Source organism: Talpa occidentalis, unplaced genomic scaffold (assembly GCF_014898055.3).
Source record: "Talpa occidentalis isolate TD23 unplaced genomic scaffold, MPIMG_talOcc4v2.1 talOcc4.7, whole genome shotgun sequence".
Taxonomy (NCBI): Eukaryota; Metazoa; Chordata; class Mammalia; order Eulipotyphla; family Talpidae; genus Talpa; species Talpa occidentalis.
Genome location: NW_023605083.1, coordinates 37,010,322 through 37,022,429, shown reverse-complemented (window position 1 = coordinate 37,022,429; position 12,108 = coordinate 37,010,322). Strand labels below are relative to the sequence as shown.

Genomic DNA, 12,108 nt, shown 5'->3' with positions numbered 1-12,108 from the left:
TGAAAAGTCATTGGGATTAAATGGGCTTCCGGGCACCCACACTATTCTGCATTTGTAGGACAATGAACTGCCTGCCAAAAGGGCCTGTAGCAGTAAGTGTCCAAGCATCTGCTGTTTCAGCTGGAACTTTTCTTAACCTGGAGAGGAGCAGACACTTAAAACCAGGAAGAGTGAAGGAAACGCCACCAGCCAGCTGGTCATATGCATAAGGTTTCTGGGTAAGTGTTGACTGCAGCAGCGTAAACTCATGACATTTTACAAAACTCAGCTGGTATAGCTCACTTTTATTTCATTTCATAGTAGAAAAATATATCACACTGTTAAGCTTCTTGTCCAGACCTTTGATTTTAATGTAAACTTAGATGCTTATGCTTAACAACAGAAGATATATTTAGGCTTCGTCAAGTTTTCTTCCAGTGCCTACTCTTCTTACCCTCTTTTTCATGGACAGTAGTTAAGACTCAAGCAGTGTTGCTTTTTCCCATCCTACTTTCCTTCAAGACAGGATTATAGAGCAGTAGAGTCAGACAGTATCATGTGAACTGGAAAATATTTGTAGAGGAACAGTTTCTGCATGTATTAAATTAAAAAAATCAAATAAGAAAGTCTAGATCAAAGGATAATTGTTTAAGATTAATCTGAGTTCAGTATAGGGAGTTGTTTCCAGTGACAAAAGATCTAAATCAGCTCAGTTGTCACCGCCTCTGTGAAATTGTCCTCATTTCCCCCAGTGGAGTGAATTTTTCCTTCTGGAAGCACTTGACAGATTTCTGCCATCAACCACCTTCTCACTGCATTATCGACATTCATTTGTACGTCTGTCTAGTCTAGTGGTTCTCAATCAGGGTATTTTCGCTCTCAGGGGATCCTTGGTAATGTTTGGTAGGCAAAACTGGGCTGGGCTATGCTACTGGTGTCTAGCGAGTAGGGGCTGTGGATGTCACTAACCATCCTACAATGCACAGGCCAGCTCTCCAGGTAAACATGTTTTCCTCTCCAAGTGTCAGTAGTGCTGAGGTAGCAAAACCCTGCTCCAGTCCAAGAGATTTGAAGGCAGTGTGTAGCTGGGCATATAAGACATAAATAAATGCAAACATATCATTTGATTAAAGAGCACAGTAAAAAAGTCTGCTCATTTCTTATCATTCTTTGCAGTCAAAAATACATGAAAAAAAGTCAACCTGAGGGACTCTGGGGGTGGGCCAGAAAATGAAATCCATGTAACATTTCTTTAGAAAGGCATTGTTCAGTACTTACCTTAGCTGATAGGGCTGGCACTCCTCATTCATCAGAATAGGTGCATACTTTTATCTGAATTTGTTTAGTTCCTCAGTGTGGTTTTTGGATGCAGACTTGATTTCCTGCTCTCTGTTATGCGCAGAGGCTTGGGGTAAGACTATAGGGTGAGACACAGAGCTAGCAGTCAGTACACAGGTGGGAGGGAAGCTGGAAATGGACAAGAAATCTCCTGCATCCATTTTATTCCCATGTGAAAAGAAACCATGCTCTTGCTTTTGGGAGGGAAAAGAGAAAGCACAGGAGGAACAGGTAGCTTGACCTCCTGGACCCTGGGCCTCGCGGTCCGGCGGGCGTCTGTGTGAAAGCAAAGTTGCCTTGGGTGGGGCTGGGTCTTCTGGACAGTGCTTTTGCAGAAAAAGTGAGCACAGGCCTGATACCACATACTCTCAACCACCATCAGTGTGCCCTGTTAGGATATGTGTGGACACAAAGCAAACACACAGACATACTTGTTGAAGGGACTTTGATATAAACTTGGTAATGAATATATTTGATTTAGGGAGAGACATGAGCTTTGATAACCACCCAAGGAGTCACTACTAAGTATTTACTCTTCACCAGGATGTTGACCCAATGCTGTTTTCATTCCATTCATTTAACCATTCCTGTGAGTTGAGAAAGGCCATCTTCTTTTTACAGATGAAAGAACTGAGATCCAGAGGTCAACCATCTTGCCCAAGGCTGCAGAACTTGTGTGGCTGAGAGGATCTGAACGCCTCTTTTTGCAGTGCTTTAAGGGAAAGGCTTTAGTTTCTGTGAAGCAGTGATAGGCAGTCAGGGAAGGAGGCAGAATTGGGTCTAAGGCTGCCTCAGCTAGTATCCAGGTCCATGCTGCTCAGCAGACCTTGAAGCTAAGTGATTATATAGTTCTCAGGCCCTAAAGCACAAGGGAGACATCAATTTATCTAAGTACTTTTTGGAGCAAAACCTGAGAACATCTGGATAACCTTGATGTGAATGTCAAGGCCAGCTGGGTACCTGAGAAGGCAGAGGGAGAAGGGGCTACCCAGGGCAGGAGGGGGTGCACCAAGAGAAACTCAAAACTCTAGCTATGTGGAGAGAAGCCTCTTCATCCTTCATGTATGAAGTGCCCGTGGTGAGCCAATGAGCTTCAGCCAAGTCCACATTTCTCTGCCCCAACTTGCTGTTCAGCCAATAAAACATAACTCCTTTGTTTTCAACCCTGGTCCCCAAAACCTATATAATTCATTTCTCTCCTTAATCAGGAAGGTAGATTTTAGTTTATCTCTTACTTCCTTTCCGATCAATTTGCAAAAAGTCAATTTCTCAAATACCTGATGTCATTATCTGATCTAGGGACTTCAAGTAGAGGACACCATTGGTTGGTAACAAAGTTCTAGGCGTTCTTTTACCTGCATTTTAATGAAGACAGTGTAAGGATCAAGTGGCCTTGACAGAATCCAGCCTCTGTTATAAAAAGTGTCACCACCTCCCTGAACACATTGTTTGTGATTCTTCAGGCCACACTCTATGGGTGGAGTTACAATCCCTGCTTCCATCCATGCATTACAGACCAGTTTCCACGAGCTAATGAGGAAACCCAGCCTCTCTACAACCCTCCAGAATTTTCTTCAGGCCTTGAGAATTTTGGGTAGCTCCTTATCTATATGTCATGCAACTTCCTGCAGTGTCCTCCTTCATTTCCCTCTGTCTTTGACCTGACCTCTCTCCGGCTCTATCAGTGTGGTGAAGACCTTAGAGTATAGCTTTTGGAGTCAGACCCTTCACATTTCATATCCTGCCTCTGCCACAAACTCGCTGAGAGCTTGGACAATTTGTTTATGTTTATTTTCTTCCTCTATAAAATGAGAGTAAAGACTGTGCCTAGATCACACTGTTATAAGGATTAAATGAGATAATCCATTCAAAGTACTCAGCATGGTGTCTGGTGAATAGACTTGTTTCAAGTTTAGCTATTATTAATGTTAACTCCGCCCTGTCTTCCAGGCGTGATAAGAAATAGCAGCAACATTTGGAAACTGCCTGGGTAGAGAACCCTTTAGAGACCACCCTGGGGATACATCTCTATGGAAACAGTAAGTTTCTGTATTTGGAGAAAAAGATAGGGGAAGGTGGTGACCTCCAGCTGGAGAAATTGAGCTCCCTTCAACTCCTCTATACCTCTCATAGGCATTTTGGAGTTTTATTGGCCTGGTTAACATTTTTTCATTAAACATTTTTTTAAAAATGTTATTCCTACAATGTCTAAACAGGTAATCTGTGTTATTTTTAGCTAGGCTTGTCTGTTAAACTTTCAAATATATATATATTTTTTTTTCCCAAGAGAAGGGTAGATCTGGAAGGCAGACTTTTTATTTTTAAGATTTATTTATTTATGCATGCAAGAACTAGGGTACAGGCCAGAGGTGCAGGGGGTGAGAGGATTCACCAGAGACAGAGTGATAAACAGAACAGGCAGATTGACTGAAATACACTGCCGAGGAGAGCAGAGGGCGAGTCAGGAGAGGTCTGCTGCACCATATGGGTCAGCTCCCAGGACAGGGATTGAACTGCTGCTGCGTCTTAACCCCTTGCACCATCAGGGAGGCTTCAGACATTATTTTTAATAAGAATTTCAGGCAGGTGGTCCACAAAGTGGTACTATAATAGTTAAGGTAAGATTTGAGAAATCAATTATTTGGAAGAGGTTATCAAAATGTATATGCATGGTTCCTGAAAAGCTCACTAGACTTAATCTAGTTCTTTAGTGTATGTTGAGAGCTGGCACTGCTGAGGTGGAGGGAGTTACTCCTCCCTCTACCTAAGTCTTTTTGGAATTCTTATTATATGCTTTATTACACAGTAAAGTCTGTATCCTCCTCACATCTTGAGCTGCAGAGTAATTCGAGTTTGAGGTTGTTTCTGTCCACCATTATCAACGGGGAACACATGGGATTGAATTAAACCTGAATTCACCCCCATGGGGAAAACCATAAGCTCTAAAGCAGATTTAATGGAAACAATGTTTAATTCTGCTTCCAAGTATCTATCTCTGCCTGAAACAGCAGGATCTTCCCTGTTCCAGGATCCTATTATAGGCTGGCTCTTCTTTGCAAATAAAGAGAATCTACTGTATTTAGTCAAAGCACAAAAGGATTTATCTAATAAAGAATAGGGCCTCCTTGGTGGCGCAAGGGGTTAAGCACAGCACTATGAAGCAATCTGCAGCCTCTGCAGCATGAGTTCGATCCCCGGCCAGGGAGCAACCCACATGGCACAGCAGACCTCTCCTGACTCGCCCGCTGCTCCCCTCAGCAGTGCGTTTCAGTCAGTCTGTCTGTTCTGTTCCCCACTCTGTGTCTGGTGAATCCTCTCGCTTCCCCGCCCCCATACCTCTGGCCTGTACCCCAGATCTTATATGCATAAAAATAAATAAATCTTTAAAAAAAAAATATAGGAAGTTCACAGAAGCTCCATATGAACCAGGAGAACTCCAAGCCAGAACACTGCTGAGATGTTCCTGGAATCTGCTCCAGGCATGGCCGGCCCTGCTGCCATTGCTGTGGGAACTGACTGGACAACTTGCAGTGCTGGTTTCCCTCACTGGCTGCTAGAACAGGGGTCTTTTACACTCCAAAAGAGGGCAGTTTCTTTCCCCATTGCAAAAGATGGATTCCACTTGGAGCCTGCTTCTTCATCTTCCTCCCTTCTTTCTTCAGAGCTTATGTTTTAAGCAAGTGCATCTGATTATGACCTCTCTCTGTCACAAGAGTTATCCACCATTACGCAGAAGTTGGTTCAAACCTGCCCATGAATGCTGACTGTTAAATTTCAGGGGATTTTATTGTTCAGTTTAAAAATTATGGGTAACTTGAAATAGGTCATGGTAGTAATATTTACACCATGGAAATTGGAAAGTGCTATAAATCAGTTTTTTACCCCTTTAAGGAGCCAATTATGAAACATTTACCATCACATCATTGAAGAGGATGCTGGGTAATTTGGGCTCACAACTCCTTTGGGAAAGTGGACCTCATAATGTGTGAAAGTCTCTAGACACAGGAATGCTGTTTAAAATATGTTGCATACACTATTTACAATAGGCAAGACATGGAAACAACCCAGATACCCAAAAATAGATGACTGGATCAAGAAGATGTGGTACATATACACAATGGAATATTACTCAGCAATCAAAAAAGATAAACTCATGCCATTTGCAGCAATATGGATGGAACTGGAAGGGATTATGCTCAGCAAAATAAGCCAGAAAGATAAGGAAGAATATTGGATGGTTTCACCTATAGGAGGAATCTAGGGAAAACACATAAGGGACCAAGAAAGAGAAATAATTATAATAAATTAAAAAACAAAATATTAACAGGCAACTGTTAATCAGAGACACACTGCAGGGGCAGGGGAGGGAGAGGAATGAAAACAGGAGGCAACCTGTTCTTATATAAGGGACTATGGTGATGGTGCATGGGTGCATTGGTGATGGGAGTTGTGCAGGGACTATAAGGAGAAAGCATGCATTGTACAAACAGGAAGAACATTGTAAAAAAAAGTATATATATAAAATAAAATATGCTGCATAGCCACTGAAATAGGAAACTGTTGGTTTCAAGGTTTCCTCCAAATGAGTCCCTCATCAAAGTGTCTTCTGATGCCTGAGGTAGAACTGCAGTGTGCTTCAGGTTGTAGCTGGAATTTACTGCCTTGTCTCCTTTATGTGGCCACGTGACTGTTTCCCCTGAAATAACTAAGAGCATCATTAAGGCACAAAACGGAACCATGTGGCCTTTTGAAACATCACTGGGAAGTAACATGTCATGGCCATTCTGAGTATGTGATCTTTTAGTTTTGAGTCTGGGAATTATTCCTAGGGAAGTAGAGAGAAATGACTCCAAAGATAAACTGATGATGCAAATGGCCACAGAGCACTTATGAGAGACGTGTAGCAAGGGGCACCTTCTTTCTGAAAACAGAAGAAAATTAAAGAAAAAAGAGGGAGAGATTTGGCAGATTCAGATGGGGGAAATCTGATTGCTGTAAGATTCTCTCCATGGGGAATGAAGTAAATTGGGAAGGCTAATGTGTGAAAGTGGGGCTAACTCTGAGGCATTAATAAAGGACAGAAGGTGTGGGTCCTGTGTCTTTGTCCTTATCTTTTCAAGGCACCAGGGAGACCCCCTGGGGCTTCCTGAATTCAGGAGAAGCAGTTCCGGTCTTGCTCAGGACAAAGCTCACCTTGACAGGCCTGCAGCTGGTCTGCCCCCCACACCCCCCCCCAGTTATGATCGTCTCAAGCACAAGCACTGGAGGACCATTCGACCTGCTGTGGACTGGTTGGAGTGATGGTCAGTTTCAGGTATCAGAGTTGTCCCTGGAGCCCAGAAACAGCAACACAGCTCCAAGTTCCAAACAGAATGTTTTCAAAGAGACCTTTTTGTGAAGGATACAAAACCTTCTCTTAGCCACAAAGCACCCTTCCTCAGTGACAAAAGCTCCTGTGCTGGGTGCAGGCAGGACAGATTACCCAACCCAGGGGTGCCAGAAGGTGACCCAGGGCACCAGTGTGACGCCCCTTTTGGGTAACAGCCACTTCACCCACTGCCTACTAAAATAAAGTGCTTCATAAGGCCTCTCAGGGGTTCCTTTGGGATGCAATGGTCAGATATATACTCAGCCTGGTTTTTCTCACTCCCAAGCTGCTTCCTTGTCTTACACTCTGGAGATTTAGATGCAGGTGTAGAGCAGAAGTGGAGAATGATATGCATGGAAATAGACCTGGATCCCAAGGCACCCTGGGCCTGTGGAGAAAACATTCACTCTCTGAACAGTAAGAACCTTTTCCAAATAAACCACCAGCTCAAGAGGCTTTATCTCAGGCTCTGCTTCTGGGGGAAGCCAGGCTAAGATAGCATGCATCAAGAAATATTAACTTTAATTAATATTTTGTGTTTTCCCCATCTAGCATATTCTACAGGAAATTCAATAAACTACCAAATATTTCTGGGTCTTTCTAGAAATTCTCATTCCATTCTCTGCAGGTGCACTGGTTTTTGGCATTGCAGCCACTCCTCTTATTATCTCTTTATCTCTTGTCTGTGCCATCCCAGCCTTTTCTGTTCTGCTTCTGCCCAAGCTAGGAACACACTGGCTCCCTACACCCAACCTCTCTTCCCCAGGCACCTTTAACACAGGACTTTGTAGTTAGGAGAGATGCCTATGGAAGACTCATGGGGATACTTTGACTTCACCGAATAAGGATGTTTTCCTTTTTCTTGGAAAAAACAATGAATGAACACACGGTGGCTGTTAAGTAAATGATACTAAGACCTGTGTGTTCTTTTCTGGAATATACATCCTGCATATTTTAATCAGGGATAAGAACAAATAACACCTTCAAGAGGCAAAGAAGACAGTTGATTTATTTCCCCCTTTTGAGAGGATAGCTCAAGAGACCAAGCTTTTGTTCTCATTTTCCCATGAAGCAACCCCAGATCCATCTTCAGCATTCCTATCACTCCCCTGGGCTCTGTTCTCACTTCATCATTCCCTGAGTGGCTGATTAGATTCATGTTATAACGACCCCTTTGGACTACACTTCTTCCAGAGGTGCCTTCTTAGAACACAGATGCAATTATTGCATACTGTGGCTTAAAACCCATCCATGGGGCCTTACTGTACAGATAGTGAATGGTCTCTGTGTGGACCCCAGGGTCCCTGATCATCTAGGCCCTGCCTGTTTCTCAGTATATCTGTCTCTACTTCTGCTTCTCGCCCTGTATCTGCAACCAGCATCAACACCACTTGTGAACTTGTTAAAAAAGCAGATTCATGGAACCACTTCTGACCTATTCAATCAGAAATGGTGAAACCCCTTCACCTATGCTTTAGTAAACTCTCCAGGTCTGTCTATGAAAGCTCAAGTTTGGGAACTCCTCACCTAAGCCAAGCAGGAATGTTTTTCACCCCCTAGCATATTTGGAAATTCCTACTCCTCCTGCAAGAGTCAATTTGTTCATCACCTCTTCCATGAAGCCTTCTCTGCTTTCACCTGACAGCATTTACTACTCCCTCTTGGTGCTCACACATTTCCATTGTGAAGTATAAACTGCAGTTTTGTAGCTTACTTGCGTGTTTCCCTTGCTAGACTGTGAGATACTTGAGAGAACAGAAGCTCTCTGAAAATTTGTTTTAACTTCTCTGGCCCTTGGTCTCTCTCTCAGTTTGTCTGACACACACACACACATACAAACTCACAAATTCTATAATAAAGGAGATTGCAGGAAAGAATAGGAAGCCACTGTTCAAAGTTCATTGGTCATTTTCACCACCTGGAATCTCTTTGACTGCCTTTTTCTGTGCCCCACTACAATGTGGTGTAGCCAACATTGGCCCAGGTATCGAAGGAATAGGCACATCCTTAGCTCTTGAGGAAAGAGGACCTCTGGTCAAAAAATGATCATTGTTGGCACTAAGATAAGTTTGCTCTGTGACCCTGACTCTTGTTTTTGAATGGCTCAAGGGGAAATATAGTTGATAATTTTCTCTTTAGTCTTAGAGCTACAAATTATATATATAATATAGTGTATATATAGTGTATATATAATATAGTGTATAGATAGTATAATATAGTGTATATATATGGTGTATATAGTGTATATACACTATATTATATATACATACATATATATAATATATATACATACACACACACACAAAACTCTAAGTAAAACCTAAGCTGCTTAAAGAAATCTTGGAGTTTCCTAGTTAGGGACACTAGTCTGTTTATAATTTAGGAACAGAGCCACAGACGCACCACGCTTCTATCTGACTGCTCTAGTTGTGGACAAAGAGGGCTTTCGTGGACTAAGGAAAAGAGGGTGCGAAGGCAGCTGGGGCAGATGGAGGAGCAAAGACCCACTTTTACCTTCCTCTGGTAATGTCCCCACAGCTCTGAAGGGTTGGGTAGTGGCTTCCAGTGTTGGCAACTGGGAGGGAGGTCTGCTGTGACTGTTGGGAGAAGGGACAATAATAACAGACTTCCTGATTTACTCATGGGCCAGATCTCACCATATTTCCTTTAGCTAAGTACCCCCGCAGTGGTCAGGATAGTGCTCAAATACAGCAAATTCTAAATAAATTATGGCTGAAGTTTTATAATTGTTAATTCCAGGCTTTGTGGGCACCATCCCACATAAAGTCATTTACCTTTCTCCTGCTGTTTCAATCGGCTCTTCAACTTCTTTGGAAAAATATTAATTTAAAAAGATAGAAGCAAGCAGCCTGCAGCTGCATTAAAGTTTTTCTCCAGGCCAGAAGCTTTCCTATAAACCATTTGATGAAATAGCAGATGGCAAAGTTACAACCTTTGTAGCTCTAAGACTTAATAGAAACCATGATCAACTACAGTAATGGACTGTCTTGTAACCCAAATTGATGCTTTTATTGTGTCCTGATGGGCTTGTCACTTTTTCTGTCTCTTCGTTAATTATGACAAAAATCACTATAATTATATGTATTGAACAATAAATCTTTGGCCAGTATCCTTTGGATATAATTTGTGTAACTGAATACCCTCCGCTGAGTGTTGCTTTAAGAACTAAAAAGGAGGCAAGAGATGACTCTCACAAATACAGGGCTTTTCTGAATCAGCGTGATTTGGGTTATAATAGACTGCAATGAGAGAGCTAGTATATGCCGGAATACTTTATATTCAGCAGAGCTCATCTGGGTCCCGGCAGTCAGGAATTCTGGGACACAGATTCTCTCCAGTAAAACTCTTTAATTTATACCCGTAATAGGCCGATTAAGGATGTGGCGGTGGAGTGATATGATTATCAGCTCAGCTTCTTCAGGCTGAAGTTATAGATCCCAAGAGTCACATATTCTGCTTCTGTGTGCTGCTGCCTGGGTAGGGGCCCTACGCACATACAGTGGAGTGAGTGGATGCCCCTCTGGTGGAAGGCACCTGAGATTAATAGAAAAGCCTGCTTTTTGTCAGGTATTATAATCAGGAAGATGAAAGTTCCCTCTGTAATACAGTTTTTGCTTCTACTTTCAGGATGCTGCAATTAAAGACCTGGACAGAGAATGGGGACATGAATAATGGTGGTGCCCAGTATTAGCACAACACGTCATTTGTCACCACTGAAGGGCAAATGCAAAACCCTTGAAACATCCCTGGAAAAGAGAAGGGGAGAAAAGTACAAGCTCCTGGGAAATGTGATTTTCCACTCAGCAAGGATGGGAGAGTCTCCATGTTGGAACAGACCACACTTTTTGAACATTGGCACATACAATGACATTTATAATGTGGACGTTATGTGGGACCGATTAATCACACAATTGGTCTGTGGCTATTTCCCAGGCAGGTATTTGACTGCATGTATATGCGCTCCCTGTTTCTCGAGAAACTCTATCCTGCCTATTTTGAGTAGGAAGAAGAACATGGGGTCCATGTAATGGAAGGAAAATGAGTTTGCTGTGAATGATGAGTCTGAGCAGTTTCTACTCAATGTGAATGTGATTTTGTTTCCTAAAGTGTACAGAATATTCTAAAGAAGAATAGAGGGTTGGTGATCTTTCATTCAGGTCAGAATAAACTGGAAAGGCTTGGCTTTAGACAGGGTAGGGACATTTCAACTTGAACTAGTTCCCCAGCCAGGGAGCTGTCGCCCCAAGTCTGTGGGCAACAGGAGCAATTCCAGGTACCATCATAAGTCTGAAGCTGCTGCTCTATCTCCTGCCTCTACCACCTTGGTCCTGGGAATATAAGAGGATCAGAAGGTATTCGTACTGGGGAAGAGAAACAAGGCAGGGGGTGGTCTAGGGCTAGGAAAGGCCACTGATCAGGTTATCTATGATCTGGCAGACGGGTAGAGTCTTGGAGTCCTCGGTGGCTTTCTTAGGCTTTTAGTGAGCTTTACATGTAGAGCACCAACCAGGTACATGGCAGGCAGGGGTGCCGGGTGGCCAGGAGGCCAGGAGGCCAGGAGGCCAGGAGGCCTCCAAGCCCCTGGCAAGTCTTCACTCTGGGCTTCTCTCTCTCTCTCTCTCTCTCTGGCGTTCTTTCTCGCCTTCTCCCTGTCCTGCCTCTTTTGCTTCTGCTTCTCTCAGTGATTATCTGAATACTCCTCCCATGGCCCACAGAAGTAAATAAGACAGCTTGCAACAATGTAACAACTACAGGTACCCCATAAGGCAGGGCAATCCTAATGGTGGGAGGGCAAAAAAGCCTGATAACCATTTACTCTACAGTGGCTTCTTGCAAGGTTTTTCCTGGAGGCTCTGTCATGGATTAGTGTCCTAGAAACCAGAAGGAGGGACTGCTCTGACCATGGCTTGGACATGATAACCTGGGTAGCAGGGAAGGGGAGACTGATGGGAAGCTACAGAGTGACTTCCCCAACACTTGTCTGTGATGGGCTCCTGCACATGTCATCAGACAGATAAGCTTTGCCTTCTGTCTGCCTCTGTACTATTGAGTGGGCTGTCACTGCTAAGATCCAGTTCTAGGTAAATTCTCAGCAAGTTCTTTGTCGCAAGCATTTTTTGCTGCCTAACTAATTGGCTGTAAAGCAATGCTGCCCTAAAAAGATAAAATCTTGAAAAATAAGCAGGGCATTACTTAAAATAGATGCAATGAAACTTGGAACACTAATAACAAAATAAAATAGAACTTTTTCTTTTTTTGCTGAAATTTCTTCCTTCATTAAGAGAGACATCAGGGCTTCCCTGGTGGCGCAAGGGGTTAAGACGCAACCTATGAAGCTGTCCTCAGCCACTGCAGCACGAGTTCGATCCCTGGCCAGGGAGGTGACCCACATGGTGCGGCAG

At 43.2% G+C, this 12,108-nt stretch overlaps 1 long non-coding RNA gene across 1 annotated transcript; it reads left to right on the top strand.

Moving 5' to 3' along the window:
* Window positions 1-31: 31 nt before the first annotated feature.
* Window positions 32-11,327, top strand: LOC119231711 (uncharacterized). Its single transcript, XR_005121928.2, has 3 exons — window positions 32-218; window positions 3,268-3,356; window positions 10,334-11,327. It is a non-coding gene; the product is annotated as an uncharacterized LOC119231711 (long non-coding RNA).
* Window positions 11,328-12,108: the final 781 nt, after the last annotated feature.